This window comes from Orcinus orca, chromosome 2, assembly GCF_937001465.1.
Source record: "Orcinus orca chromosome 2, mOrcOrc1.1, whole genome shotgun sequence".
Taxonomy (NCBI): domain Eukaryota; kingdom Metazoa; phylum Chordata; class Mammalia; order Artiodactyla; family Delphinidae; genus Orcinus; species Orcinus orca.
In genome coordinates this window covers 18,271,392-18,281,902 of record NC_064560.1, presented here as the reverse complement: position 1 = coordinate 18,281,902, position 10,511 = coordinate 18,271,392, and positions in this window count along the sequence as shown.

Below are 10,511 nucleotides of genomic sequence, written 5' to 3'. Positions count from 1 at the left end.
AAAAGATACTTGATACAATTTCAATTTTCTTAAATTTACCAAGGCTTGATTTGTGACCCAAGATATGATCTATCCTAGAGAATGTTCCATGAGCACTTGAGAAGAAAGTATATTCTGTTGTTTTTGGATGGAATGTCCTATAAGTATCAGTTAAGTCCATCTTGTTTAATGTATCATGTAAAGCTTGTGTTTCCTTATTTATTTTCATTTTGGTTGGTCTGTCCATTGGTGAAAGTGGGGTGTTAAAGTCCTCCACTATTATGGTGTTACTGTCGATTTCCTCTTTTATAGCTGTTAGCAGTTGCCTTATGTATTGAGGTGCTCCTATGTTGGGTGCATATATATTTATAATTGTTTTATCTTCTTCTTGGATTGATCCCTTGATCGTTATGTAGTATCCTTCTTTGTCTCTTGTAATAGTCTTTATTTCAAAGTGTATTTTGTCTGATATGAGAATTGCTACTCCAGCTTTCTTTTGATTTCCATTTTCATGGATATCTTTTTCCACCCCATCACTTTCAGTGTGTATGTGTCCCTAGGTCTGAAGAGTTTCTCTTGTAGACAGCATATATACGGGTCTTGTTTTTATATCCGTTCAGCCAGTCTATGTCTTTGGTTGGAGCATTTAATCCATTTACATTTAAGGTAATTATCGATATGAAATATGAATATTCCTAGTACCGTTTTCTTCATTGTTTTGGGTTTGTTATTGTAGGTCTTTTCCTTCTCTTGTGTTTCCTGCCTAGGGAAGTTCCTTTAGCGTTTGTTGTAAAGCTTGTTTGGTGGTGCTGAATTCTCTTAGCTTTTGCTTGCCTGTAAAGGTTTTAATTTCTCCGTCAAACCTGAATGAGATCCTGCTGGGTAGAGTAATCTTGGTTGTAGGTTTTTCCCTTTCATCACTTTAAATATGTCCTGCCAGTCCCTTCTGGCTTGCAGAGTTTCTGCTGAAAGATCAGCTGTTAACCTTGTGGGGATTCCCGTGTATGTTATTTGTTGCTTTTCTCTTGCTGCTTTTAATATTTTTCTTTGTATTTAATTTTTGATATTTTGATTAATATGTGTCTTGACGTGTTTCTCCTTGGATTTATCCTGTACGGGACTCTCAGCGCTTCCTGGACTTGATTGACTATTTCCTTTCCTATATTGGCGACGTTTTCAACTATAATCTCTTCAAATATTTTCTCTGTCCCTTTCTTTTTCTACTCTTCTTCTGGGACCCCTATAATTTGAATGTTGGTGTGTTTAATGTTGTCCCAGAGGTCTCTGAGACTGTCCCCAGTTCTTTTCATTCTTTTTTCTTTATTCTGCTCTGTGGTAGTTACCTCCACTATTTTATCTTCCAGGTTACTTACCTGTTCTTCTGCCTCAGTTATTCTGCTATTGATCCCTTCTAGAGAATTTTTAATTTCATTTATTGTGTTGTTCATCATTGTTTGTTTGCTCTTTAGTTCTTCTAGGTCCTTATTAAGCATTTCTTGTATTTTCTCCAATCTATTTCCAAGATTTTGGATCATCTTTACTATCATTACTCTGGATTGTTTTTCATGTAGTATTCCTATTTCCTCTTCATTTGTTTGGTCCGGTGGGTTTTTACCTTGCTCCTTCATCTGCTGTGTATTTCTCTGTCTTCTCATTTTGCTTAAATTACTGTCTTTGGGGTCACCTTTTCACAGACTGCAGGTTCATAGATCCCGTTGTTTTTGGTGTCTGCCCCCAGTGGGTAAGGTTGGTTAAATGGGTTGTGTAGACTTCCTGGTGGATGGGACTGGTCCCTGTGTTCTGGTGGTTAAGACTGGAACTTGTCTTTCTGGTGGGCAGGACCGCGTCCAGTGGGGTGTTTTGGGATGTCTGTGAACTTAGTATGGTTTTAGGCAGCCTCTTGGCTAATGGGTGGTGTTGTGTTCCTGTCTTGCTAGTTGTTTGGCATGGAGTGTGCAGCACTGGAGCTTGCTGGTCGTTGAGTGGAGCTGGGTCTTATCATTGAGACAGAGCTCTCTGGGAGAGCTCTTGCCAATTGATATTATGTGGGGCCAGGAGGTCTCTGGTGGTCCAATGTCCTGAACTTGGCTTTCCCACCTCAGAGGCTCAGGCCTGATACCAGGCTGAAGCACCAAGACCCTGTCAGCCACACGGCTCAAGTCACCTTTGCCAGCAGAAGCCTTCTTTCCGCTGTCCTATCAAGGAAGCCAGTCAGGGGGCTTCCCTGGTGGCGCAGTGGTTGAGTGTCCGCCTGCCGATGCAGGGGACACGGGTTTGTGCCCCGGTCTGGGAAGATCCCACATACCGCAGAGCGGCTGGGCCCGTGAGCCTTGGCCGCTGGGCCTGCGCGTCCAGAGCCTGTGCTCCACAACGGGCGAGGCCACAACAGTGAGAGGCCCGCGTACAATAAAAAAAAAAAAAAAAGAAGCCAGCCATTCCCAGATTAGGAAAAAAATCTTTACGCCCGTGGCCCAAATGAATATATTTTTTTAAACTACAGTCATTCTTTTAAAATATATATATAATTTATATTTTTGGCCACACAGCACAGCTTGCAGGATCTTAGTTCCCAGCCAGGGATTGAACCCATGACCCCTGCAGTGAAAGTGCAGAGTCCTAACCACTGGACTGCCAGGTAATTTCCCCCAATGCATATTTAAAACTAGAGTTTCTGCAAAGAATTCCTGCTGTCTCTCCATTCTACTTTTGCCGACTGGGATTTTTAAGTTTCAAGATATTTTACCTTTTCCAGGTGGGCTACAAATAATATCATACTTTAACATCTTGATGGGCAATACCATAAGCATTTAAAGATATGTGTCTTAATCTCAGCCAATGTGAGCCTAAGTGAGTCGGAGGGAGATGGAATTGATAAAAATTCTGGTATTTTATGATTATCTAATAAGATGGAGATCCCAGAATGTGTGTGTGGGTTCCAAATGAGGCAGCATAATACCTGCATGGACCTCATTTTAGTGCTGGCATTAATATCTTGGCCAGGTTTTTAAAAGGTGTCCATAAATAAGAAAACCTTTATAAGATCCTTCCAGTTTCTATTGAGTGTGTATAAGTACATAGAAGTGTTACTAGAGAAAATACAGCTATCTCAGCCACTAAAGTTTGTGTGTGTACATACATATTTCCATTTAAAACCCAGTGAAAATAACTGAAATAAAGGAGCATTCTGGATAGGTATCAACGTAGACAAAACGTACACTGAATTGCACCATCATTGCTAAGTAAATAGTGCAGTTCAGAATTAATAAGTGATAAAATTACTCCGTTGCTTTTTAACTCACTTGATGTTTTAAAGTTCCGTTTCTATTACAAATTCACTGAAATACTCAGAGAAAACTCTCAAGGCATCTTCAAGCTGACTTTTTTATAGCGACTAAATGAAAACTAACAGCCAGGTGCTTGGAGTTCGGAAATCCAGGCACTGGGTTGTTCTGGCCTTTTTGGTGGTCCTTTTTGGTGGTCCTCTGGTCCTTTTATGACAATAGCTGCAAATCTCTTTTTTTCCTTAATAAACTCTTTATCTAGACATTTTAATTTATTTATTTACTTTTTGTTGTTGTTGTTTTTGTTTTGCGGTATGCGGGCCTCTCACTGTTGTGGCCTCTCCCGTTGCGGAGCACAGGCTCCGGACGCGCAGGCTCAGCGGCCATGGCTCACGGGCCCAGCCGCTCTGTGGCATGTGGGATCTTCCCGGACCGGGGCACGAACCCGTGTCCCCTGCATCGGCAGACGGACTCTCAACCACTGCGGCACCAGGGAAGCCCTATTTATTTACTTTTGGCTGCACCACGCGGCTTGTGGGATCTTAGTTCCCCAACCAGGGATTGAACCAGGGCCCAGGCAGTGAAAACACTGAGTCCTAACGACCACCATGAAATTCCCTAGTAATTTTTAGATTTACAGAATTATTACAAGGATAGCACATAGAGTTCCACACACCCTTTGCTTAGTTTCCTCTATTTTGACCATCTTATATTAGTGTGATACATTTGTAACAAATGGCGAACCCATATTGATATATTATCATTTGAGTCCACACTTCAGATTCCCTTATTTTTAAACTAATGTCTTTTTTCTGTTCCAGTGTCCCATCAGATACCATATTATATTACTTGTCATGTCTCCTCAGGCTCCTCTTGGCTGTTACCTTTTTCAGACTTCCCTTGTTTTTCTTGACCTTGACAGTTTTGAGGAGTATGGGTATGGTGTTTTGTGGAATAGCCCTCTATTAGGATTTGCCTGATATTTTTCTCTCAATTAGACGGGAGTCCTGGGTCCTGGAGTGGAAGGTAAAGTGCAGTCCTCGTCACATCGTATCAAGGTATGTGCTCCCGACATGAATTATCACCAATGATGTTACCCTTGGTCATCTGGCATGAGGTAGTGTGTATCAGGTTTTTCCACTGTAAATTTACTTTTTTCCCTTCCCTTTGTATCCTTTTTGTATTTTTATCAAAGGAAAAACATCTCTCTCCTCACTAAACTCATCCATAGCATGAACTTTGTACCCATGGAGATTTAGGATGCTAAAGTTTCCTTAAGGATTGAAGTCTCTGGAAATCCCTGAGAGCGATCTTTTAAAGATACTGATAGTGAGTCTGTTCACACCTTCTGTCTGAGATGTGATGGGTAGTAGTGGTCATACTCTGGTAGGAGCACAGTGGAAAAAGATTTCTCAACATAAGCACCCAGCAGGTGTGGAAGATATGCATTCTTGTGGCTCCTTAAGGTTACAATTAGCATTGTTACTTTCTCCCTGTGCTGCATGTAAGTTCTCCCACTTTAAAAAGAAACAATTCATTCTCTGCAGTAATCAAAACACGTTATTTAAAGTCTTCTGTGTTCTCCTATATTCAACATATCTTCTGGCTAACGGCTGTCGAAAACTTAGCATATTTCCTCTCTTATCTATGGTAACTAGATTATCTGGTGCAGCCCAGCATTTGCACTCTTTGCAGCCCAGCAGTTTCTGAGAGTGGAGCCAGGTCAGATGAAAGAAGCAACAGGAAGATGTTTGGGAAGTATCCTATGGCTGCATCCCATGTCCATCCTGTCCAGTTGTGGTTAAAGCAGAAAGGGATTTAGTATAGGGTATTGGCTGGCTGAAAGGAGCACTGGGACGACAGAAGAAGCAGACTCTGGGCTGAGCTGCCAGCTCCCACATTCCAGCAGTGGGTGCGAGGGAGTCATCGGTCCAACCACATCAGAAAGCTGCCTGCAGAACTGGGAGGCCTCCCCTGGAGCGGTTGGCACCAGATCCACCCAGTTCGGCTGCAGTGCACACCGGCAGGCTGGAGGCCCAGTGCCCTGTCTCTACCCCACCTAATTCCATTCTAAATTCAAGTCTTGCGTGAGTGCACCCAATTAGCAGCACCTGAATCTCACGTAGAACCCTAGCTGCTCAGGAGCTCATGAAGTGACCTTTCCTGTCCTGGCTCCCAAGACAGGAAGTACGTTAGAGTGAGGCTGGAACACAAACACAGCGAGTAAATCCCCAGTCACACCCCATAGCCCTACTGGCATTGCTCCTCTGACGGGTAGGGTAGCATCACTCCCAGGGCCAGTGAGGGGAGGTGCTGGTACGTTCCATCAAGCCCAGAAGACTCCGCTTGAGAAATGGAAGGTGGGAGCTGACAAGCGGAGTGAGTTACACAGCCGAGACCTTAGGTGCAGTCCCAAAGGGTGAAGTGCGGAGTGGAGGGCTGAGTGCCGGGGTCCCCACGCAGGGGGAATGTAGATCAAGAGAAGGGGCAGACTGTACGCTTGCATTTCCACATTGCCTGTGATTAATTGTTAATGGCTTCTTGGAGCACCAAATTAGAATTTCTAAGTTCAATGGAGAAGAAAGTTGTGATGTATTAGGAATATCTGCTGTAGGCACAGGTAGGGGTGACTTGAGTGTAAAGTGTTGACCATCTTTTTCATGATGGTCTCAGAACATCAGCAACAGGAAGTGAGTGTAGGAAACTCAAGCTCTTGCTTCTTGTGTCCAAGAAGAAAGAGGGTGGGGTGGTCGGAGGACCTGAGAGCTGGAGGTGGTTAGAGGTCCCTCGCTGAGAGAGAGAGAGAGAGAGAGAGAGAGAGAGAGAGAGAGAACAAGATGGCAGCACAAGGTCCTTCCTGGCCTGGAGGACGGCTGTACATTTAACTTTACAGGGAACACCATGAATGCAATACAAAATAATACACAACTATTCATCTTGAAGTTAGCAGTGAAAGCCTTTTTTTCTTTTTTTTTTTGGCAAAGGGATAACCAAACTATATTTAAGTGCACACGAAAAGGAGTGCTGGTAATTGACTTAAATAATGGAAATATCCATCCTGAGTTGCCTCCTAGTCTCAAATGACGTCAGCAGATGATGCAGCCACGTCCTCTCCAGCCTCAGACCCTGACAGCAGCAGGGGGCTCCGCAGGGCTTGCCCCACACCCTCCTGAACAGCTTTAGACTGTGGTTCCATGAGGCCGGAATTCCGCATACTCCCATTATACTTTCCAGTTCCATTAAGGAAAAGAACAATATGAATTACAGATTTTTTAGACACCTGCACAAAACGACTGAAATGAAAGTAGGCCAGAAGTGGCTCCACAGAAATTAACTCTCAATAATTGCTGAGAACAATTAGTGGCTGAATATTTCCAAATTGTTTTAGGATGCTTGAAAGGTTCTTCTCTAAAGTTGCTCAGACAACCCACTATCAACCTTATTTCTCCTTTATATTTTTTCTCTCTCACTTTTCTCTGCTTTTTCTGTCTTCACTCCTATATTATATGACCACAATTGACGGGGCTGGCACCAGATCCACCCGGTTTGGGGTGAAAATACAATACAAAATACCATTTTCATTTCAAAATACACAATGCCATTTTCATATGGCATACTTGGGACCTGCTTGGGGCAAAAAAAAGTCAAACTGTGTAAGTATATAAAAAAGCATGTAAGGAAAATTATGCAACTTCCTCCCCATACTCATCCCCAGAAGCAACTACTGTTAATAGAGGCATACTTGCAAAACATCTTGTCTACAATGAATAAAGCTTTCGGTTCTTTCCTGTGGCTATAGAATTTACCTTGTCCTCTCAATGAAAAATTTCCTCAATCTGTTTGTTATATTAACCAACAACCCAGTAAGTGAGAGAATGCTTTTTAAAAAATCAGATTCACTTTTGTCTACCTATTATCTATCTATCTATCTATCTATCATCTGCGTACAATACACATACACACAGACATACAGATATGTATAATACAACCTCTAAAATGATCTAACAAAGATTTTTTATGAGGATAGAAGCAATTATTAAAATCATAGCATATTATTACAACTACTGTTACCAGTTATACTCAGGGTTCCTCGTGCCTGGGTCTCCATTGCTTACAGGATCCCCATCACTCATGGCCCTGAGGAAGCACCCATCATCTCAGGCTCCCTAGGAAGTCTTTCCATGTCTCTTGATGACATTGTTATTGCTACCTGCTCCAATACCTACCTCTTCATAAAGTGTTTATTACTTAAACAAATAATGATTTAAATTTGATGAAAAATTGCTCTTGAACTACATTTTAACGATGGCTCCAGGGTGTGAGTGATGTGCAGTAAGTCAGGCTTAGTGCGTTGTCCAGGACGACCCCCCAAGCCCGAGTGAGGCCATTAGGCGTGAGCTCCCTGTGCAGTCTCTCTTGTAACCTTGTGTCTTGTCTGTTTGCTATAAAATTCAGAGTGCATTTCCAAAGCCCTGAAAATGAAGAACAGCACACAGCGAAATCTCTGAAAGTGCCTCTGTGGATCACAAATCTAATTAGAGTCCAGTCAGCCCTGCCTGTCCCGAGACGCCCCACATGTCCAGTGTTTCTCTCCCCACTGACTGGGGGCGCCCACGCGGCAGCCCACCCGGTGCCCTGACCTCCTGCATCTGCTCATGTCCTTCCCCAGCGTCACGGTCATGCCTGCCTCTGGGTCAGAGGAAGAGCATCTCGAAAGCTGGAGGGCCTGTTTCTTAGAAATGGAAATTGGTCTTCTTGGCCTAATATTTTATTAAAACGTTTGTTCTTATATATTTTGTTAAGAGAAGGCTCCTTTATTCATCAAAATGTTTACTTTGTGGCCAGTGCAGACAGTTGTCAACTGTCAGCTTTGGCCTTGGTAGCTGCTCTGCTCTCCGCATACCCTGGAAGCTGGGAGCAGTTCTGGCTCCTTCCTTGACATCCGTGCACTCAGGGGGTCAGTTCTAACCCAGAGCAAATGGCCATGGAGCCTCATCATGGAATCGCCTCTGCTTGCTCTGGGTCCACTATTAATACTGGTGTTAAAGAAAAGGCAGAATAAGAAACAAACTTACGGTGCAAGGGGAAACATCTAGTTGTTTTGCTTAAAGAAAAAGAAGTTGGTGAGATGGAACTAAATCCAGATTTTCTTCTTCAGTGTTCAAGAATAGACTTTAGAATCTCTGTCTCTTTCTTTTTCTTAGAACAGGTATCCCAACAGTTTCTTGTAAGATCCCATTTTCCACGTGATCACCTGACATCCTGTAACAGATCAGGGTTCTTGTAGGATAGACTTTTCCTAATAAGCTAAGTTGTTTTTTTTAAAAACAAAATAGAGGGTTACCAGCTTCCTCCTTTGTCCGTAGCAGATAATTCCATGTATTTTAGTTGAAAATCTGTGAGTCTCTAGGACTCAAATTTCTGTGGAAGTATCTTTCTACCTGTGTACATTGAGACATTCAGCCAAACGTGGATGGCCTGGGGATGGGAGAGGCCTGGTGGCCCATCCTGGGCTCATGTCAGCCAACACAGATGAAGACGGGGCTGGGGAAAGGGAAGCATGTCTGAGAGACACGTTGAAGATGGAGCTGACACAGTTGGCAGCTGACAGGGCAGTGGGTGAAGGCGGCCTGGGCCTGGGTGACCAGCATGTCTGTCACAGCACTGACCCAGCACCAGGGCGCCTTCATCAGATTCCATCCCACTCACCAGGATGTCATACATCACGAAATGACAGGGCTGGGATGAGACCAGGCTTTCTCAGATGAGCCCAGCCCTCCTCTCAGGCTGCCACGCACCCTAGAGAAGGCCCTCAACACTGCAGTCGCCCCCCACTTCTGCCTCCCCTCCCTGCTTACTATTGATATTTCCCCTGCTGTTTGGGCTCCCCGCACCCATCATGCTGCAGACTCTGCCCCAGTGAGGTGGCCGGGGACCTCCACGTGGCTAAATGGGGCAGATGCTTTTGTGGTGTCCTCTTGAATGACTTTGGCGTCACTGGTGGAGGTGCCCCTCCTTGCAAACCTCTCCCCTCGACTCAGTTCCCCAGGCCGAGTCTGCCTCTGTGCCCACTCCTTCCTGCCTGTCTGTTGGCAGCTTCTTCTCCAAGCTCAGCGCCAGGCTATCTTCTCTCCTCTCAGCACCCTCATCCCCCAGTGAATTTTATCTGCTTCCTCAGCTTCGGATGCTGTCAGCACACTGCCAAGGCCCCAGTGTGTGTCCCCAGCCTCTTCCAGCCAGCTGCCCCCTCCACCTCTCTGTGTGGCTGTCTCGTGGACACTTCAGACGTAATGCGCCACACATCTGGCTCCCTGCCTCTCCCCCTCACCCTGAGATCTGCCCCCTTGGGTGTCTTCATTTCTCATAATGTCAGTGAAGGAATTGTTTGGTTTTTTAAAAAACTTTTTATTTTATATTGGAGTATAGTTGATTAACAATGCTGTGTTAGTTTTAGGTGTATGACAAAGTGATTCAGTTATACATACACATGTATCTATTCTTTTTCAAATTCTTTTCCAAGCTAGCTTGTTAAATAATATTGAGGAGAGTTCCCTGTGCTATACAGTGGGTCCTTGTTGGTTATCCATCTTAAATATAGCAGTGTGTACATGTCAATCCCAAACTCCCTAACTATCCCTCCCCCCACTTCCCCACAGTAACCATAAGTTCGTTCTCTAAGTCTGTGAGACTGTTTCTGTTTTGTAAATAAGTTCATTTGTATCATTTTCTTCTTAGATTCCTCATATAAGCGATATCATATGACATTCGTCTTTCTCTGTCTGACTTCCTTCACTCAGTATGATAATCTCTGAGCTGTTCAATTAAGTTGATAATTAAGAGTTGTTCTTAATATGTTCCTCTCCTCTTATCCAGTCTGTTAACATGTCCACTGAGTCCACTTCCAAAATCCACCTTGTCCTGGTCTGCCCTGTCTACTCCCACCACTACCCTCGCAGCCCAAGAAACCATTTCTCTCTGGGAGGGTTGCGTGAGCATCCTGACTGGGCTCCATCTGGTCTCCCTACCGCGCCCCAAGCTGGTCTTTACAGAGCAACCAGAGCCACCACTCAGGGGGCCAATCTAAGCACGCGCCAGTGTTTCAAGGACCCGTTGTGTGCCCCTCCTGCGTGAGCAGCCTCCTTGGAGCCACTGTCCCTGGGCTCACCATGCTCATGCCCCCTTCTAGTTCCTCACTCTCCACGTCCTCCCTGCCTCAGAGTCTTTGCACGGGCTGTTCCCTATGCCCACGAC